Below are 11206 nucleotides of genomic sequence, written 5' to 3'. Positions count from 1 at the left end.
TCCCTCTCTCTTTCTTCTTCTTCTGGAACCCCAATTATTCTAATGTTGTTTCGTCTTATGGTGTCACTTATCTCTCGAATTCTCCCCTCATGGTCCAGTAGCTGTTTGTCCCTCTTTTGCTCAGCTTCTTTATTCTTTGTCATTTGGTCTTCTATATCGCTAATTCTTTCTTCTGCCTCATTTATCCTAGCAGTGAGAGCCTCCATTTTTGATTGAACCTCATTAATAGCTTTTTTGATTTCAACTTGGTTAGATTTTAGTTCTTTTATTTCTCCAGAAAGGGCTTTTATATCTCTGGAGAGGGTTTCTCTAATATCTTCCATGCTTTTTTCAAGCCTGGCTAGAACCTTGAGAATTGTCATTTTGAACTCTAGATCTGACATATTACCAATGTCTGCATTGATTAGGTCCCTAGCCTTTGGTACTGCCTCTTTTTCTTTTTATTGTTGTGAATTTTTCCGCCTTGTCATTTTGTCCAGCTAAGAGTATATGAAGGAGCAAGTAAAATACTAAAAGGGTGGCAACAATCCCAGGAAAATATGTTTTAACCAAATCAGAAGAGATCCCAAATCGTGAGGGGGGATTTCTCCCCCCTCACGATTGGGTGAGGGATCTCCTCTGATTGGGATCTCTTCTTATTGGGGTCTCTTCTGATTTGGGGATAAAAAGAGGTTCAAAAAGAAAGAAAGAAAAAAACAGAAAAAAAAGAATTAAAAAAAGATATTGATTTAAAAATTCAATGAAGAATTAAAAAAAGAATTAAAAAAAGAGATTGAAGAGATTGGGATCTCTTCTGATTTGGGGATAAAAAGAGGTTCAAAAATAAAGAAAGAAAAAAAAGAAAAAAAGAATTAAAAAAGAGAATAAAAAAAGTATAAAAAAGAAAAAATATATGTATATATATTATATAAACTAGTTAAAAAACGTTACAAAAGAAAAGGGTAAAAGTTTAAAAAAATTTTTGCAGAAGAAGAGGAAAAAAAATGAAAAAGAAAAAAAATTAAATTAACTGCAAGACTAAAAAATCACAGGGAGAAAGCCATGAGTTCCGTGGTTTGTTTTCTCCTCCTCTGGAATTCTGCTGCTCTCCCTGGTATTGGAACTGCACTCCTTGGTAGGTGAACTTGGTCTTGCCTGGATTTCTTGTTGATCTTCTGGGGGAGGGGCCTGTTGTAGTGATTCTCAAGTGTCTTTGCCCCAGGCAGAATTGCACCGCCCTTAGCAGGGGCCAGGCTGAGTGATCCGTTCGGCTTTGCTTTCAGGAGCTTTTGTTCCCTAGTGCTTTCCGTCGAGTTCCGTAGGACGGGAACACAAATGGCGGCCTCCTGGTCTCAGGCCTGGAGGAGCCGAAAGCCCGGGGCCCCGCTCCCCAGTGCGCCCTCAGCGAACAGCTCCTAGTAACTCCCGTCTGCCCAACCTCCGGCCGTGCTCCTAGCTCACCGAGCCTGCGGCCGGTTCAAGGCAACACCGAACTGCGAGCTCACTGTCAGCTCTGTCTCTGTAGCTGGCTTTCCCGTTCCAATATCCGCAAGCTCTGCAACACTCAGACACTCCCGATCTTTCTGTGACCCTGCGAGACCTGAGGCCACGCTGACCCCGCGTGGGCTTCGCCCCGGTTTAGCCTCTGGAGTGATGTCCCTCAGTGGCACAGACTTTTAAAAGTCACGATTTTGTGCTCTGTTGATCCGCCACTTGCTGGGAGCCGGCCCCTCCCCCCTCCTGGCTGGGTTTTCTTAAGCTTCCTGACATTTAGGCATCAGTCCTCTGCTCTGGGACTCGGACCTTCTGCTTGAGTTTCCTGTTAGGAAAAAAAAAATTCAGCTGAGTACATTTTAAAGAACCTATTGGCTTTATTCAATGATTCATGAAATGGGCAGCAACCTGCTTGCAGCCTGAAAGGAGCTTGGAGGAGCTGTACAAAACGAAAGACTTTTATAGGCAGAAGGGAGGAGGAGCAAGGAAGTCACGTCAGGCAAAGAAGGCAGGTTGGTTATAGCCAGGTGACTTGGCTGCCAGGGATGGCAGGGGTCCGAGGGAGTGGGGATCAGGTGATGTCTGCTTGCTTGGGCTCAGATTCCATTTCTGGGACAGCTGGAATCATAATTAAGTCTGGTTTGGGTGATGTGGGGCTTAGCATAAGCAACTCCGTCTTGGGCCTCTTGTTTTGTTTTTAAGTTACTTCGTAACAAATAATAACAAGTTTAGTAACTTTAAACAGCTCAGTTTACTATCCTACCATCTATAGCTGTCAGGAGGCCAGACACAGCTTAACCAGGGTCCTCGGCTCTGGGTCTCACTCAAAGGAGGAGAGAAGGTGCCCACCAAGCTGTGTTCTCACCTGCAGGTTCCACTACGGAAGGCTCTGCTTCCAAACTCACTCGGGTTGTTGGCAGAACTCATTTCCTTGTAGCTGTGTGATTTGGGGGTCAGCCCATGCTGGGGCAGGCCAGGGAGATTCCCCAGGCTGTTAACTGGAGACCATCCTCAGCCCCCAGAGGCTGCTTGCAGTTTCCTGCCATATACCTCTCTCCACGGGTGATTCCGAACTTGGCTCTTTGCTTCTTCAAGTCCAGGACAGCCTCTCACTCCAATCAGTAAAACAGTCTGATTTAATATAATGAGATCATAATAGTGACATCTTCTTACCTTGCCAAATTCTACTGGTTAAAAGCAAGTCCTAAGTCCCATACACACTCCCGTCCATGCTCACAGGACAAACACCAGGGGACAGATATCATGAAGCTGCCTTATCGTGTTGCCAAACACGATACACACTGCATAGGTAAGACCACTTCTTCTCAGAGCTTGAACCCTGTGTCCTAACGGTGCTCATATTTGTGCCTCCAGCCTGGACCTCACCCCTGAATGCCAGACTCGTGTGTTCAGCTGCTGGTTGGGCATCCCCATGTGGATTCAGCCGCCATCTCCAGAACCAAACACCTATTTCCCATCAAACTTGCTTCTCCCGTCATCTTTCCCATCTTAGCCAGTGGCAACTTCACTGTTCCAGGGCCTCTGGCCCCCCAAATTGTAAAATCATCCCAACTCTTGTCTTTTCTGCACACTCCACACTTAATATATTTACAAATCCTGCGTGTTTTGCCTTCTATATATACCCAGAATCTCGCCCCTTCTCCCCACCCCTGCATCTACCGCTCTGGTCTGGGCCAATACCCCCTTTCACCCAGATCAGTGGTCCTCAACCAGGAGAGTTTTGTGCACCTGCCCCCCCCCACCCAGGGGACTTTGACAGGGTCTGGACACACTTTTGGTTGTCACAACTTGGGAGTGGGAAAGGGCGCTCCTGCGATCTAGTGGTCAGTGCACAGGACAGCTCCCCATAGCAAAAATTAATGTGGCCACAAATGCCAGCAGTATAGAAATCTCAGTCTACATTAGTGCAAGTAGCATCCCCACCCCACAACCCCACAAGTCTGTTCTGCACACAGTAGCCTGAGTGATTCTTTTCTTTTCTCTTTAAGATTTTATTTATTTATTTTACAGAGCAAGAGAGAGATCTCATGTAGGCAGAAAGGCAGGCAGTGGGAAAGGGGGTATCATGCTCCCTGATGAGCAGAGAGCCCAATGCGGGGCTCGATGCCAGGACCCCGAGACCATGACCTGAGCTGAAGGCAGAAGCTTAACCCACTGAGCCACCCAGGCGCCCCAATCCTTTTCTAATCTAAATCAAGTCAAACCTCTTCAAAACCATCCAAGCTCTTCTCATCTGGCACAAAGTTAAAGGCAAATCTTTACAATGGACTTCAAGACTTTATGTGATCTGACCCCACTAGCTTCCTTACCTACCTCCTACCACTTGCCGTCTTGCTCATTTTTTGCCCAGCATTATTGGTCGCCGTGTCATTCTTTTAACACACCAGATGTGCTCCCACCTTGGGCTTCCTGTTTGCTTTGTGTGGGATGCTCTTCTCCAAACAGCACAACTGCTCGTTCCTTAATTTCCTCCAGGTCTTTCCTCAAATGAGGGAGACTTCCCTGACACAGCCCCATAGAAAATACCAACCTGCTCCCCTAAACCCCCACACCCCATGTCCACTCACTCAGCTTAGTTTCCTTCCTACCCCACATCAACCCCTGATATGTATGTATATTTATTTGCTTCATTTCTCCCTCAACAGCTAAAATGAAAACTCCAAGAGGACATCAAATTTATTTTGTCTCTTGTTAACTATTCTGTCTTTAGGGTTTAGAACAGTATCTGACACATAGTAGATGTTCCGTAAATATTGGAGAATGACTTGTTTCTATTTTTGCCTTTTCTCTATCCATTTTACACAGCAGCCAAAAATGACATTTTAAAAATGCAAAAGGAATCCCATGACCACCCTCCACCTACCAGTGTAAAACCCTTCAATGGCTTTTCGTTGTGCTCAAGCCGCAGCTGTCATTCTACAGCCCAGGCCAGATTAAGATTTCAGAGTTCTTAATCATTGGAAAGACGATGGTGTCATCACCACCAGAGATATTTAAATATTTTTGAAGATTAGATCCCAAAGTAAGTGTGCTAAAAGCCTAGCAATATCCGATTTCACAGACTCAGGTTTCATAAAGTCTCATTAGTCTTCTCACCTTGTGTAAGTTTAATCTTTCCTCTGCCCCTTTTCCTCTTCTGTTTCAGGCACTCACCATACTTTGCCAGAATGACCATAATGGCCTTCCAACCTGTCATCTCATCTTCAGGAATATGCCCCTTTCCCTCCCCTCCTCACACCAATTCATCTTCTAAACTTATTCTAAGATGATCACTCTAAAATGCACATCTCATTATGTCCTTCCCCTACAGGAACTTACTCAGTAGCTCCTAAGGATGTGCGAATTTCCTTGGTGTGATATTTTTACAAGACCCGTTGCTTGCAAGTGGCAGCAATCCAAAGAAAACTGGAGGAACCAAAAGGGAAAAGCAAGCAAACAAACAAAAAACAAAGGAATGTCCAGGTTCCTGTAGGGGTGGATACCACAGAAGTTCATAAAAATCCAAAAGAACACGGGGTGCCTGGGTGGCTCAGTGGGTTAAGCCTCTGCCTTCGGCTCAGGTCATGATCCCAGGGTCCTGGGATCGAGCCCCGCATCAGGCTCTCTGCTCTGTAGGGAGCCTGCTTCCTCCTCTCTCTCTGCCTGTCTCTCTGCCTACTTGTGATCTCTGTCAGATAAACAAAGAAAAAATCTTTAAAAAAAATCAAAAGAAGAGCTGCAGAACTAAAATTTCAGAATCAATAACTAGGGACTGGAAACCGGCAAAACACTTTTCTCTTTGTCCATGTCTCATGTTTACTCATCTCCATACGGCTGCTTTCTTCTCTGGTCAGAGACTCTTCAAGTGTCCGGGAAGATGGCCATTGCCAGCTCCTGAATCCCATCCAGCAAGGCCAGTCACTCGCCTAAAGAGAGAACCTCGCCTTCATGTCATTTACATATCAATCCCAGGGAGACTCTGATTGGTCCTATTGGTGTCAGGTGGACCAATCACTATATGGGTTTATATGTGTGCCCATCCTCCCCCAGAATGCATAAAGCACAGGCGAAATTTTTTTTTAAATTAACATATAATGTATTATTTGCCCCAAGGGTGCAGGTCTGTGATTCATCTGTGTTACACATTTCACAGAACTCACCATATCACATACCCTCCCCAATGTTCATAACCCAGCCACCATCTCCATACCTCCTCCATCCCCGCAATCCTCAGTTTGTTTTGTGAGATTAAGTCTGTTATGGTTTGTCTCTCTCCCCATCCCATCTTGTTTCATTTTTTTTCTCCCTACCTCTCATGACCCCCTTCCCTGCCTTTCAAATTCCTCATATCAGAGAGATCATATGATAACTACCTTTCTCTGATTGACTTACTTCACTTAGCATAATACCCTCTAGTTAGTTCCATCCAAGTCATTGCAAATGGCAAGATATCATTTCTGATGGCTGCATAGTATTCCTGTGTGTGTGTGTGTGTGTGTGTGTGTGTGTGTGTTTTATCACATCTTCTTTATCCATTCCTCTGTTGATGGACATCTAGGTTCTTTCCATAGTTTTGCTATTGTGGACATTGCTGCTGTAAACATTCAGGTTCACATGCCCCTTTGGATCACTACATTTGTATCTTTAGGTAAATACACAGTAGTGGGATTGCTGAGTCCTAGGGTAACTCTATTTTCCTCTTTGAGGAACCTCCATACTGTGAAGCACAGGGGAAATTACCCGGAGTGAACGGTGTTGTGTACCCAGAAAGAGGAAGATGAGAAAGTACAGTGGTCAGGCACAACACATAGCCCAGTTACCATTTACATGATCTCTTCGATTCCACTTTTCCCTGCTCCTTCCGCAGGTTCTGTGCTTGAACCACAGTGAGCCCCTGTGAATTTGTGGATGGCTTTGGCTTTCTCTAACCTGCATCTGGCCACACCTGCTGCTCTCTGTGCCTAAAACCCTATTTTCTGGCTTGTTATACAAAGATAATACTTCCAGACCTTCTTCACACATCATACACCTCATACATCACCTCCTCCAGGAAGTCTTTGTTTGTACTTAGGGGTTTTATTGTCATTTAAAGATAGTAAGGCCAACAGACCAGGAGATCACTGCCATTGAAAAGACAATTGGTTACTCACAGATCCCAGAAGGAGGGGGCTGGCGCAGCCACCAGGGAGGGGTGGGGGAGGACAAAGGGGAGCACCGGGATTTGTCAGGATGGGACTGAGGATAAGAGCCTTTACTGTGGTTTCTGTAGGAAGGAATGGGGGAAGTAGGGATTGTAGGTTGGGACTGGCTGATTTGGACACTTTTAGCAGGAGCTGAGGTATAACGGCTGTCCCTGGTTGTCTGGTACTTGGCCCTGGGGTGATTCAGACCCTGAGTAACAGTTCCACAGAGAAGGTGGTCAGGAATTCAGACTCTAGATTCATTGCTTTGCATTTAAAAACCTCACTCCCGGCTGAGGGGTAACTCTCTCTAGGAGCTGACCAACCCTGGAGGGGCAGTCCTTCCAGCATCAGCAAGCACTCATGATGGTCAAAGTATCAAAAATATGGAAAATAAAGGATGGTTACTCGTCTTCTCTGATTTTTTCTTTTTAAACTTCTTTTATTTAAATTCAATTAGTTAACCTAAAGTGTATCAATAGTTTCTAATGCGGAGTTCGATTATTCTTCCCTGATATTTTTTTCACCCTCTTCCCCTAAATCAGGTTTCTGTGACTCTTCCTTCTGATCCCATAATAACCAGTGCATATTTCTGTCCTTGCAAGGTGACAGCGCCAACAATGGCATCCCAAGTGACAGCATAGCAATGTTCGACCTTCAGATTCCTTTGAGGGAAGAGGGTGCGAACTTGAAGCCATTTTAATTTTGATGCAATGGATGTGTGACCTCATTTGATGTGGGTAGCCTGTAAGACTGCACTTCTAGTTTTACTCAAGTGTCTTAAAAATATTTTTATTCATACTTTTTTATTAAAATGATGACAACAAAACTCGAGGTGTGCTATATATCCTGAATTTCCACCATCACATTCACTTATAGAGCCATTGTTCATTCATCCTCATACTGATTATTGAATACGTTTTTTTCTCTGCATTATTGTGCCTAACTTCGACCTTCCAAATACACAATTAACCATGAAAATCTAAACTCTGACTGCTCTTTTAAGAAATTCAGGCTTGTGAATATCCATGCATAGAAAATAAAAACAATATGCCTGATTACACAAGGACCCCTCCCACAGCTGAATATATGGTGCCTTATTATCTTTGTATGGTGCCTGGGTGTGGATTAGGAAAAGAAGCACCTTCCTTTGCATGGTTGCAGCTGTGTGCTGTGGAGACTGCTTGGGGAGCAAAGCACAGGTTGGTTTTTAGCCCAAAGTGTCTCCTTCTGGTAACCCTTAAAACGTCAGGCGAAGATGCTGAATGTGCACTATTTTGCCCCAATGGGCGTAGCTCGATTCATGTTCCACCCTGGGATTTCCTCCGGGACCTGATAGTGTTATACAATAGCAAGTGAGGGACTAACCCATCACCGTGTAAATTTCTGCTGCCATAATAAAATGTGCATGTTTCTGTTTAGGAATCTGAACACGTATTTGACCTTCTTAGTGATTCAACTTTGAAGCAAAGACTTTTTTCATCTTTTCTTCAAGACTTTGGGTTGAATTAAGGTGTGCTCTGAGATTTTAAGGCAAATTGTCACGAGTCAGCCTTTATCTACAGTTACTTATCTCTGTAATCATATTTTTCTCAAGACACAAAATACACGTACACACAAAATAAAACACAGATACAGTTTAGATGCTGACTCAAATTGTCAGCCAGGGCTGTTGAGAGCACATTTTTTATCGTACCAGGAGATTGATTATATTAAGTGAATATTAGCAGTTACAAAATAAATCTACAGTAATACAATGTAATTTTATCATTTTTTTGTTTGTTTGTTTTTGTTTTTATTTATTTATTTATTTATTTATTTATTTTTCCCAATTTATTTATTTTCAGAAAAACAGTATTCATTATTTTTTCACCACACCCAGTGTTCCATGCAAGCTGTGCCCTCTATAATACCCACCACCTGGTACCCCAACATCCCACAACCCCGCCACTTCAAACCCCTCAGACTGTTTTTCAGAGTCCATAGTCTCTCATGGTTCACCTCCCCTCCAATTTACCCAAATTCCCTACTCCTCTCTAACGCCCCTTGTCCTCCATGCTATTGGTTATGCTCCACAAATGAGTGAAACCATATGATAATTGACTCTCTCTGCTTGACTGATTTCACTCAGCATAATCTCTTCCAGTCCCGTCCATGTTGCTACAAAAGTTGGATATTCATCCTTTCTGATGGAGACATAATACTCCATAGTGTATATGGACCACATCTTCCTTATCCATTCATCCGTTGAAGGGCATCTTGGTTCTTTCCATAGTTTGGCGACTGTGGCCATTTCTGCTATAAACATTGGGGTACAGATGGCCCTTCTTTTCACGACATCTGTATCTTTGGGGTAAATACCCAGGAGTGCAATTGCAGGATCGTAGGGAGGCTCTATTTTTAATTTCTTGAGGAATCTCCACACTGTTCCCCAAAGAGGCTGCACCAACTTGCATTCCCACCAACAGTGTAAGAGGGTTCCCCTTTCTCCACATCCTCTCCAACACATGTTGTTTCCTGTTTTGTTAATTTTGGCCATTCTAACTGGTGTAAGGTGATATCTCAATGTGGTTTTAATTTGAATCTCCCTGAGGGCTAATGATGATGAGCATTTTTTCATGTGTCTGATAGCCATTTGTATGTCTTGATTGGAGAAGTGTCTGTTCATATCTTCTGCCCATTTTTTGATGTGTTTGTCTGTTTCGTGTGGGTTGAGTTTGAGGAGTTCATTATAGATCCTGGATATCAACCTTTTGTCTGTACTGTCATTTGCAAATATCTTCTCCCATTCCGTGGGTTGCCTCTTTGTTTTTTTGACTGTTTCCTTTGCTGTGCAGAAGCTTTTGATTTTGATGAAGTCCCAGAAGTTTATTTTCGCTTTTGTTTCCTTTGCCTTTGGAGACGTATCTTGAAAGAAGTTGCTGTGGCTGATATCAAAGAGATTACTGCCTATGTTCTCCTCTAAGATTCTGATAGATTCCTGTCTCACGTTGAGGTCTTTTATCCATTTTGAGTTGATCTTTGTGTACGGTGTAAGAGAATGGTCGAGTTTCATTCTTCTACATATAGCTGTCCAGTTTTCCCAGCACCATTTATTGAAGAGACTGTCTTTTTTCCACTGTATATTTTTTCCTGTTTTGTCAAAGATTAATTGACCATAGAGTTGAGGGTCCATATCAGGGCTCTCTACTCTGTTCCACTGGTCTATGTGTCTGTTTTATGCCAGTACCATGCTGTCTTGGTGATCACAGCTTTGTAATAAAGCTTGAAATCAGGTAAGGTGATGCCGCCAGCTTTATTTTTGTTTTTCAACATTTCCTTAGCGATTCGGGGTCTCTTCTGATTCCATACAAATTTTAGGATTATTTGCTCCAGCTCTTTGAAGAATGCCGGTGGAATTTTGATCGGAATGGCATTAAAAGTATAGATTGCTCTAGGCAGTATAGACATTTTAACAATGTTTATTCTTCCGATCCAAGAGCATGGAATGGTGTTCCATCTTTTTGTGTCTTCTTCAATTTCTTTCATGAGTGTTCTATAGTTCCTCAAGTATAGATCCTTTACCTCTTTAGTTAGGTTTATTCCCAGGTATCTTATGGTTCTTGGTGCTATAGTAAATGGAATCGATTCTCTAATTTCCCTTTCTGTATTTTCATTGTTAGTGTATAAGAAAGCCACTGATTTCTGCACATTGACTTTGTATCCTGCCACGCTGCTGAATTGCTGTATGAGTTCTAGTAGTTTGGGGGTGGAGTCTTTTGGGTTTTCCATATAAAGAATCATGTCATCTGCGAAGAGAGAGAGTTTGACTTCTTCATTACCAATTTGGATACCTTTTATTTCTCTCTGTTGTCTGATTGCTGTTGCTAGGACTTCTAATACTATGTTGAACAAGAGTGGTGAAAGTGGGCATCCTTGTCTTGTTCCTGATCTCAACGGGAAGGCTGCAAGCTTTTTCCCATTGAGGATGATATTTGCTGTGGTTCTTTCATAGATTGATTTGATGAGGTTCAGGAATGTTCCCTCTATCCCTATATTTTGAAGCGTTTTAATCAGGAAAGGATGCTGGATTTTGTCAAATGCTTTTTCTGCATCAATTGAGAGGACCATGTGGTTCTTCTCTCTTCTCATATGAATTTGTTGTATCACATTGATTGATTTGCGAATGTTGAACCATCCTTGTAGCCCACGGATGAATCCCACCTGATCATGGTGGATAATCTTTTTAATGTGTTGTTGGATCCTGTTGGCTAGGATCTTGTTGAGAATCTTAGCATCCATATTCATCAGTGATATTGGTCTGAAATTCTCCTTTTTGGTAGGGTCCTTGCCTGGTTTGGGGATCAGGGTAATGCTGGCTTCATAGAAAGAGTCTGGAAGTTTTCCTTCTGCTTCAATTTTTTGAAACAGCTTCAGGAGAATAGGTGTTATTTCTAATTGGAAGGTTTGGTAGAATTCCCCAGGGAATCCGTCAGGTCCTGGGCTCTTGTTTTTTGGGAGATTTTTGATCACTGCTTCAATCTCGTTATTAGATATTGGTCTATTCAGGTTGT

This window comes from Neovison vison, chromosome 7, assembly GCF_020171115.1.
Source record: "Neovison vison isolate M4711 chromosome 7, ASM_NN_V1, whole genome shotgun sequence".
NCBI lineage: Eukaryota > Metazoa > Chordata > Mammalia > Carnivora > Mustelidae > Neogale > Neogale vison.
Note: the sequence above shows the minus strand (reverse complement) of the source record.